We start from the raw sequence: 11,392 nt of genomic DNA on the forward strand, positions 1-11,392 counted from the left end.
GCTATCAAAAGAGATAGTGTCTGGGGTCTTAAAGGCTTGAAGGTGAACAAGCGGCCATCTCGCTCAGAAACAAATAAGCCCACATGGAAGAAGCACACCGGCCAGTGCGATCACGAGGTGCCCAAGGGACCAGATATAAGGCATCATGCAAAAAAAAAAAGATATAAGTGTGTGTATGTATGTGTATATATGTGTATATGTATATATGTATGTGTATATATATATTATATTAAATGAAGGGGGAAGTGCAGAGTGGAGACCCAAGGCCCAAGTGTCGGCCAATGGAGATCCCCTCATAGAGGGGCTTAGGAGAGGAGATGGGTTAATTAGGGTGTGAGGTAGTATCGATGAAGAACACAGCTTTCCCCCAGATCCTGGATGCTTCCTCCCCCTAACTACCATGATCCGAATTCTACCTTGCAGGGCTGGATAGGGCAGAGGCTGTACACTGGTACATATGAGGGTTGGAGGTACAGGGAATCCAGGGTAGATGATACCTTCAGGACCAAGGGCGTGAGGGACGATGCTGGGAGAGTGGAGGGTGAGTGGGTTGGAAAGGGGGAACTGATTACAAGGAGCCATATGTGACCTCTTCCCTGGGAGAGGGACAGCAGAGAAGGGGGCAAGGGAGACCCCGAATAGGGCAAGATATGACAAAATAACGAGGTATAAATTACCAAGGGCATATGAGGGAGGGGGAAAAGGGGAGGGAGGGCGGGAAAAAAAAAGAGGACCTGATGCAAGGGGCTTAAGGGGAGAGCAAATGCCTTGAGAATGATTGGGGCAGGGAATGTATGGATGTGCTTTATACAATTGATGTATGTATATGTATGGATTGTGGTAAGAGTTGTTGGAGTCCCTAATAAAATGTAAAAGAAGAAAAGAGAAAAAAATGATTAGGGCAAAGACTGTACAGATGTGCTTTATACAATTGATGTATGTATATGTATGAACTGTGAAAAGAATTGTATCAGCCCCAATAAATTGTTTAAAAAAAAAAAGGAAAAAAAAAAAAAGAAAGGGATAATACCAACTTGATACAAACTCTGCTAGAAGATAGGAGAAGAAATTTCCTAACTTATTTTAGGAAGTCAGGAGTACCTGGACATCAAAACAAAAGGTTTTACAACAAAAGAAACATAGATATAAAACTGTTAACACATATCAGTGAACCAAATCCAGCAATGTATGAGAATGATACATAATAACGAAATGGCTTTATTCCAGGAACTGGAGGCTGGTCATCATTCAAAAGCCAATCAGTCTAATTCTCTAAGTCATAGCCTGAAAAACAAAACAAACAAAAGAGCTTCAAATAATCAGCATCCCCTCATACTGGCAACACGTGAGAAAAGAGGAATGGATTGAGAACATCCTCAAACTGAGAGGGGGGATCTGTGAAGAATCCCACAGTGAACATCATACTTAATGGTGAAAGGTTTCATGCGTTTCCTCTTAAGATTTAGAAGGCAGATGTGACTGCTCTCCTCAGTCTTAGTCAACACTGTGTCAAAGGTCCTAGCCAGTATAGCAGAGAAAAGAAAAAAAAAGGCATATACCTTGGAATGAAAGAAATAAACCTAGCTCCACTTACAAATGGCAAGGTTGTCTACATAGAAAATTACAAAACAAAACAAAGCACAGCAAAACAAACAAAAAAAAACACCCCAAAGTACTAGAAATAATATATGAGTTAATTCAGAATACAGGATACAAGATCAAAATGAAAAAAACCAACGCTGTTTTTACATGGTTCAAATAATGCTTGGGCATTGGAATTTTTTAAACATTTTATTAGGGACTCATACAATTCATCACAATCCATGCATATACATACATCAATTGTATAAAGCACATCTGTACATTTTTTGCCCTCATCATTTCCAAAGCATATGCTCTCCACTTAATCCCTTTGCATCAAGTCCTCTTTTTTCCCCTCCCTCCCCGTTCCCCTCTCCCTAATGCACCCTCGATAATTGATAAATTATTATTTTGTCATATCTTGCCCTCTCCTGCGGCTCCCTTCACACCCTTTTCTGTTGTCCGTCCCCCAGGGAGGAGGTCACATGTAGATCCTTGTAATCGGTTCCCTCTTTCCAATCCACTCACCCTCTACCCTCCCAGTATTGCCCCTCTCACTCCTGGTCCTGAAAGTATCATCCGCCCTGGAGTCCCTGTGCCTCCAGCTCCTATCTGCACCAGTGTACATCCTCTGCTCTATCCAGCTTTGCAAGGTAGAATTCAGATCATGGTAGTTGGGGGCGGAGGAAGCATTTAGGAACTGTAGGAAAGCTGTATTCTTCATCGCTGCTACATCACACCCTGACTAACTCATCTCCTCCCCTAGACCCCTCTGCGAGGGGATCTCCAGCAACCGACAAATGGGCTTTGGGTCTCCACTTGGCACTTCCCCCTTCATTTACTATGGTAAGATTTTTTTTTCTTATGCTGCCTTACACCTGATCCCTTCGACACCTGGTGATCTCACAGGCTGGTGTGCTTCTTCCATGTGGGCGTTGTTGCTTCTGAGCTAGATGGCCGCTTGTTTACCTTCAAGCCTTTAAGACCCCAGACACTATCTCTTTTGCTAGCTGGGCACCATCAGCCTTCTTCGCCACATTTGCTTATGCAAACATTTGTCTTCAACGATCATATCATGGAGGTGAGCACACAAGGATGTGATTATTTGTTCTTTGATGTCTGATAACTGATCCCTTCAGAGCCACATGATCACACAGGCTGGTGTTTTCTACCATGTGGGTTTTGTTGCTTCTGAGCTAGATGGCTGCTTGTTTATCTTCAAGCCTTTAAGACCCCAGCCACTATCTCTTTGATAGCCCGGCACAATCAGCTTTCTTCACTACATTTGCTTGCTCACCCGCGTTGGCTTCAGCAGTTGTGTCAGGAAGGTGATCATCATAGAATGCTAATTTAATAAAAGAAAATATTCATGCATTGAGGGAGTGCTTGAGTAGAGGCCCAAGGTCATTCTGCCACCTTAATACTAAACCTATAAATCTAGGCACATAGATCTGTTTCCCCATCCTCATATATATATTTGCATATGTACGTGTCTTTGTCTAGATCGCTATAAATGCCCTTTGTCTCCTAGCTCTTTCCTCTATTTCCCTTGATTTTCCTCCCATCCCACTATCAAGCTCCGTCCCACCTGGGTTACAGCTATACCTCTTCGTTACCTTACCCTTGATCATTCCCTACCAGGTCTGCCACTCCCACCTCACCATCAATTTGGATCCCTTGTTGTTCCCTTGTCCCTGGGTTTTTTAACACCATATCCTTACCCCCACCTCCCCTTTTCCCATGTCCCCCATGAACTGTCCGTCCCGTTGGTTTTGCTCCAGATAGTTCATCCAGTCTATTTTATTTAGACAGACCCGTGGAGATAATAACATGCACAAATCAAGGCAGAGGAAAACAAAGTACCAGTATACAACAAAACAACAACAAACTACTGACAAAGAACAAAACACAACACATCAAGAAAGAAAAGCTTGCAGTTAGTTCAAGGGGCATTGAAATTTTTTAAAAGAATCAATTGCTACAACATTTAAAAAGATATTTAGAGACATGTCTAGAAATATGTACAAGATTTGTATGCTAAAAACAATAAAATATTGATGAAAGAAATTGAAAACCCGAAATACTATTGAAAGAAATTGAAATTGTGTCATCGAGTTGATTTGGACTCACAGTGACTCTCTCTAGGGAGCAAACAACCTCATCGTTCTCTCCCAGAGCAATCGCTGAATTTGTACTATATGGGCCCTGTGGTTAATTGGCCAATGCCTGCTACACAGTGCCTCCAGAGTGGTTAGTGAGAAATTAAAGACCCAAAAAGAGGAGGGTGCATTTTGTTAATGGATTGAAATAATTAAGGGTGCTAAAATGCCAATTGTATTCAATTAAAAAAATTAAGTTCAATGTTATCCCACTAAAAATTATCAGAATGCTTTTCCTTTTGGTGGGGGAGGGTAGAAATTGACAAAGTCGAATTTTTTATCAATAAGCAAAGTAGATAAAATAACTAAAATAGTTTTCTCCCCAACTGTTTTATTGGCAAGTAATTTATATATCATATAATTCTATAGTTCAATAATTCAATCATATCACGGAGTATTGTACAATCATCCCACATCAATTTTAGAGTCTTCCCCTTCCCCCATGGTTAAATCGCCTTTAAGATGATTTATGCAGGACGAAACACACCAGCCTGCGTGATCACCAGGTGACTAAGGGATCGGTTATCAGGCATTAAAGAACAAATAATCATATCCTTGTATGCTCACCTCCATGATATGATCGTTGAAGACAAATGTTTGCATAAGCAAATGTGGTGAAGAAAGCTGATGGTGCCGGGCTATCAAAAGATATTGCATCTGGGGTCTTAAAGGCTTGAAGGTAAACAAGTGGCCATCTAACTCAGAAGCAACAAAGCCCACATGGAAGAAGCACACCAGCCTGTGAGATCACGAGGTGTCTAAGGGATCAGGTATCAGGCATCATCAGAACAAAAAACCATATCATTGTGAATGAGGGGGGATGTGCAGAGTGTAGACTCAAAGCCCATCTGTAGGCAACTGGATGTCTCCTTACAGAGGGGTCTTGGGGAGGGGGCGGGCCAGTCATGGTGCGATGTAGCAACAATGAAACCTAAAACTTTCCTCTAGTTCCTAAATGATTTCCCCCCGCCCCTGACTCTTATCATGATCTCAGTTCTACCTTACAAATCTGGCTAGACCAGAGGATGTACATTGGTACAGATAGGAACTGGAAACACAGGGAATCCAGGGCTGATGATTCCTTCAGGATCAGTGGTGTGAGTGGAGATACTGGGAGGGTACAGAGAGGGTGGTTTTGAAAGGATAAACCAATTATAAGGATCTACATATAACATCCTCCTTGGGGGAGGACAACAGAGGGGTGGGTGAAGGGAGATGTCGGACAGGGCAAGATATGACAAATAATAAGTTATAAATTATCAAGGGCTCATGAGGGAGGGGAAAAAAGAGTAACGAATGCTAGGTACCTCTGTGGAGAGCAAATGTTTTGAGAATGATGAGGGCAATGAATGTACAAATGTACTTTACACAGTTGATCCATGTGTGGATTGTGATAAGAGTTGTATGAGCCCCTAATAAAATGAGTTAAAAAAGAGAAAAAATTGATGATTTATGCAATCACGATCTGTTCTAATGCTTCCTCCCCACACACATCTTCATTAGTTATTCCCCAAATCCCCTTTCTGTCCGTAGCTCTTCTCACCCCACACACACCTGAATTCCCTATATCCCCTTGTATCCATAATTGTCATCCATAATTATCCACTCCTGTGCTTCACCACTTTGAGACCCAACAGAAAACAATAGACAACAAAATTAAATTAAGGTGGCAGGGGTAGAAATAATAGTACACAGACAAAAATACTAATAATGTGTAAGAAGGAAAAGAGACACCCCCCCCCTCCCCAACACTAATCAAAAAGCTAGGGAAGAAATTTCTGTCATGGAGCCAGTAAAAGGTATTGCACCAGAACAAATTCAGTTCCTGTCTATAGGGTGGTCACCTGACCAAGTGAAGGGTTCAATCCAGCATAATCAAGATGACAGTGGTCTCTGCCTGGTAGTAAGGCTGATCAAGAGCTTATCTGTGGCTAGAGCAGATCTGCAGGGTCTCAGTCTGACCAGACACTCTGAAGAAGGGTTTTGGGCTCTCTTCGCCGCCCCCCTCCCACAGCCCTCCGCAGATTTGGTGTTCATGATTTTTGCTCTGATGCTTTCTCCTCACCATATTCGAGTTTTGCATTTGTCATATTTGGGTCACACAGCTGGTGTGCTTCTTCCGTGTGGGCTTAGTTGAATCCTCACTTAGATGGCTGCTTGTTTGAATACAAGATTTTAAGACCCCAGACACTATTCTGATTGATAGCCGGGCACCATCTTCTTTCTTCGCCACACTTTGCTGTAGCACCCTCTTCTTCACTGGTCATTTCATGAAGGTGTCTATCAAGCGGGGCCATCTAAAATAATTTTGAAAAAAGAAATTTGGAGGACTCACACTATCTTATTTCAAGAAGTACAGAGCTTTATGAATTAAGACAGTGTCATGTGTCTACACCTGAACAACAACCAAAAACAGGAGTCATCACACTCAACATCAATGCCCCTTGATGTATGAGGCAGTTCTACTCTGTCATGTAAGGTCACTGTGAGTATGAGTTCACTTCAGAGCACATAATCACAGTAATCTTTAACAAGCCAATGAGAGGCTGGAGGGCAGGGACAAGACATGCTGATTGCGGTGTCCTTAGCATTTGGAAAAGTACCTGATATACAGAATACTCAAAAGGAGATACCAGAGGGAACCAATGTGGAAACTCCACTAGGTGAACTAGGCTCTACCTCAAACACATCTGTAATCTGAGGACTTACGACTGCAACTTCATGGTGTTTGAAGAAGCAGAAGACAGCTATAGCAAGAGTACTGAACTGCCAGTAGGCAGATAAACATTGATTTAGTATACCAGTGCTCTACTTGCTATATTAAGATATATATATATTATTCCAGCAGACCTTTAATTGACATTGTCAGTGAATATCATTGTTAATTTTGGCTGACAACCAACTCCCATTTTTTGTGTAAATAGCTTCCAGTCATGTAAGGATATATTCTGTACAAGTGAATAATTCAGGTACTGCGATATGTAGTTAGCCTACACTGGTCCAATATCCCTCTCTCAACAGTATTTTAAAAATGGTACCAGGGTTAACCAATGACAATATTAACAGAAAATCTGTATACTCCAGAGAGATGATCCCTCTATCATAAATTAACAAGGAGGTCTCTCAGGAGAGCCTAAAGCAAACAAAACAAAACAAAAAACCATAGATCCAGGAGTGTATTTTGGGCGTGCCCTAAATCCTGGCTCCAATATAGGAACAATTTTGGCCCTGCTGGATTCTTGCCATCATAAAGAAAACACAGACAATATGGGTTCTATAGCAAACTCTGGTGAAGACTGTCAGAATAGTGTTTGGGGTCTTTATAAGCTTATTGTTTCCAAATAAGCAGCTATCGAAGTGAGATGTCACAAAACCTGTTGAAACCTGTCACTTCTCTGTCTCTCCTCTCCTGCTAAGCTGTGTTTCCTGGCAGTCATTAAAATCTCCTGCCACAGCCAGAGCTACTGCTATTGCTGCCACCATAACCAGAGGCAACTTGGTTTCATGGTTGGGCAAAATATTGACCTCCATAGAGGCCAGAGCTTCTCCCTCCAAAGTTTCCTCCCTTTATAGGTCCAAACTTTGAAGACAGATTGCTGTAATTGTCAAAATCATTGTAGCTTCCTCAGCCTCCAAAATTCCTTCCATCATTACCAAATCATTACAACCATCCCTCCTGCCTCCATATCCACCATGGTTAAGGCGGCCACCAAAGCCACCACATCCACTAAAGATTCTTCCCCGACCAAAGTTGCAATTCCTACCAAAACTGCTTCCTCGGCCACCACCGAAGTTTCTAGAACTGCTTTGACCTTTTTTGATGGAAGAGACTCTGGTCATCTCTTGCGTCTACAGGACTTCCCTTACTTCAGAGTCATGGCTATTCACAGTATGATATTTCTGAATGACAATCTTATCAATGAAGTCGTGATCATCGAAAGTTACAAAAGCAAAGCCCCTCTTCTTGCCTCTGCTCAATCAGTCACAATTTCAGTAACTTCAATTTTCCCATATTGCTCAAAATCATCTCGTAGGTGGAGCCCTTCATTGTGTTCTTTGATTATGCTGACAAAGATCTTATCCACCGTTCCATGGGCCCCTGATCTTTGAGAGTCTTTTTGGGAGAACAGTGCTCTTTGGTTCCACAACTCTTCCATCCACCCTGTGTGGCCTTGCGTTCGTGCTTGTGTCCCCCTCCTCCACAGTAGAGTTAGGGACACACCCCAAGTTTCTGGAGCACTTGGGGGCTGGATCACTCATTACCACACAGGCCCTGGAGTAACCCTCCCACCCCCACCCCACACACTCATAATTAAGAAAAAATGGCTCCACCGACTCTCATCTGTTATTTCACAACTCAATCCTCCAGGGAAGGGTTTCTGCAGATGTTCAGGCACTTTAGGAGACTGACTTAGGCAGTAAACAGGGGATAGGGGTGGGGTGGACACTAACGATGTATCTTCTGAGGCTTGAATGATTCTTTTAAATATAAAACTCAGGAGAAGTAAATCTACAGAGACAGCAATCAGACTAAATAGTTTATTAGGGTTATGACAGCTGGAGCTGTGGGGAAACAGGGAGCTAACAACAATGGATACAAGAATGAAGATGTTCTAAAATTGATCAGAGTGGTGAATGCACAACTCTCTATTTAGCTATTGACTTTAAAATGTTGGGCCAAGTCAATAGCACTTACTAAAACGCAACAACTACTTTTTAAAGAATCTTCAAAGAGCCAACATGCTCTTTGGCAAAGAGGAGACAATAAGGGGAAGGGAACTTGAGTCCTGGAAGGGAAACAGCCACAGCACCCGGAAAGACTGTTGAAGCGAGGTGGACCATGCAACTAATGTCATTTGTGGTAATAAATTCTTTCATGAGGATTGGCACCAAGCTAATTCCCAGAAGCTGGGAATTGACAATAAAAAACTCCAAAGTCCAACTCTTGTGAGATGACTGTCTGCTCCTCCCCCCCCTCCCTTGGGTGCATCCCCTCACATCTCTGGGTTCTCAGTACCTGCAACGTCCCACAGAAATCATGAACGTTCAAGGACATGTGATGGTGGGAACTGTTCACTCCAAAGTCCAAAGGTCAGGCAGGGATAAGCCAGCTACCGTGACCAGAGGACTCCCTCCACCTCTGGCTCCTGCAGGTAATGACATCACCTCTCCTGCTTCACCGTGGATCTTTGTATTTGTCAAAGGATGGTATTGCAGGCAAATCCTATCTGGGAAGATCGTGATCTTACCAAAGTCATGCAGGAAAAGGTCACTTGGTGGAAGTTACATTGTGCAATCAAATTTCGCCCAAATATAATAATCTAAAAACTGCGCAGACAGTGTTTTATTTATGCACATATTACTTGGGGCCTCTGGTAAGATGTTCACAGTTCTTCCTCCTAATCGTAGTCAGCCAGGTTTTTTACCCCAGATTGCTCCAAAAACAGTTTTCCTTTGCTTCTCAGCTGTAGGATATAATTCCTTACATCAATTATCAGTAGCAGTAACTAATATCCACTAAACAGATCGAGGGTCTGATTCATAGCCTCTACCAAGGTCAGAGCTCAATCTCATCCCGCTCTTGTTTGTTAGCAGATAATGCCCTCCAAAGCTGGACCACAGCCACAGTTATATAAATGCAGAATTATCAAATATTACAGAATTATTTTATATCACATAAGGGATTATGGCTGGAAGGGCTACACGAATTGAGTGTAACTCACATTCATTAATTTCTGTGGAATTGTCAGAAAAAAACTAACTTGCTGTGTAAAATTTCACCAGAAACACAACATAAAATTACTTTAAAAATAAGCATATCAGCTCCGGGAGATGGACATATCTGATCAGAGCACATGGGAGCAAATGAAGGGGCAGGAGGAGAGAGTGGAGCACAGCCTGGCCCACCAGGCCGTGATGATGATGTTCCTGAGTAGAGCAGCCAGTCCACAGAGAGAACAACATGGCTGGCCCTACTATGAGACATGATGCCCCTCAGTGACTAAGGGTGATACAGGGGACAGCACCGGAGACACAGTGTGGGAATTGCACCTGACCTGATCCCACCACACCGAGGCAAATCACTGGGGGAGTGCAGCGGAACAGCAAGGGAATGGAGTGGCAAGGTCCCCAGGGAATGCTGAAAGTGGACTTTGGGGCCAGGGCGTGGTGCCCCAACAGACTGGACTGGAAAACGCTCCTAAGGGCCAGCAAACGATCCCTGAACTAACTACAAGCTTTTCTCTTGTGAACTGTTTTGTTCTGTTCTTTTTCAGTGGTTTGTTTTTGTTGTTTTGTTGTCTGGTTGTATACTGTTGCTTTGTTTTCCTGTCTTGTTTTCGTGCATGTTAGTGACTCCACAGGTCTGTCTGAATAGGACAGGCTGGATGAACTATCTGGAGGAAAAACAATGGGACCGACAGTTCCGGGGGGACTTGGGGTGGGGGGGTAGGGGGGTAAGGAAGTGGTGTTGGCAGGCCCAGGGACAAGGGAAAAACATGGGACCCCAAATGGTGGAGAAGGGGGAGTGTCAGGCCTGGTGGGAAATGATCAAGGGTAAGGTTGCTTAGAGAAGAGGTGTACTCTAGCCCAGGTGGCAATGAAGCATGGTAGTAGGGCAGGAGGAAAGTCAAGGGAGATGGAGGAAAGAGCTAGGGGTCAAAGGGCATTCATGGAGGTCTAGACAAAGACATGTACATGCAAATATATATAGGAAGATGGGGAAATAGATCTATGTGTCTATATTTATCGGTCAAGTGTTAAGGTGGCGGAAGGACCTTGGGCCTCTACTCAAACACTCCCTCAATGCATGAATACCTTCTTTTATTAAATTGGAACTCTATGATGCTCACTCTCCCGACACAACGGCTGGAGCCAAAGTGGGTGAACAAGTAAATGTGGTGAAGAAAGCTAATGGTGCCCGGCTATCAAAAGAGATAGTGACTGGGGTCTTAAAGGCTTGAAGATAAACAAGCGGCCATCTAGCTCAGAAGCAACAAAGTCCACATGGAAGAACACACCAGCCTGTGTGATCGAGTGGTCTCAAAGGGATCAGTTACCAGGCATCAAAGAACAAAAAATCATATCATTGACTGCACACCTCCATGATAGGATCGCTGAAGACAAATGGGTGCATAAGCAAATGTGGTGAAGAAAGCTGATGGTGCCCGGCTATCAAAAGAGATAGTGTCTGGGGTCTTAAAGGCTTGAAGGTGAACAAGCGGCCATCTAGCTCAGAAGCAATAAAGCCCACATGGAAGAAGCACACCGGCCAGTGCGATCACGAGGTGCCAAGGGACCAGGTATAAGGCATCATGCAAAAAAAACCAACAACGATATAAGTGTGTGTATATATGTGTATATGTATATATATATATATATATATATATATATATATATATATATATATATATATATATATATATATACCATATTAAATGAAGGGGGAAGTGCAGAGTGGAGACCCAAGGCCCAAGTGTCGGCCAATGGAGATCCCCTCATAGAGGGGTTTAGGAGAGGAGATGGGTTAATTAGGGTGCGAGGTAGTACCGATGAAGAACACAGCTTTCCCCCAGATCCTGGATGCTTCCTCCCCCCAACTACCATGATCCAAATTCTACCTTGTAGGACTGGATAGGGCAGAGGCTGTACAC

The sequence above is a fragment of the Tenrec ecaudatus genome, chromosome 6, assembly GCF_050624435.1.
Source record: "Tenrec ecaudatus isolate mTenEca1 chromosome 6, mTenEca1.hap1, whole genome shotgun sequence".
Taxonomy (NCBI): Eukaryota; Metazoa; Chordata; class Mammalia; order Afrosoricida; family Tenrecidae; genus Tenrec; species Tenrec ecaudatus.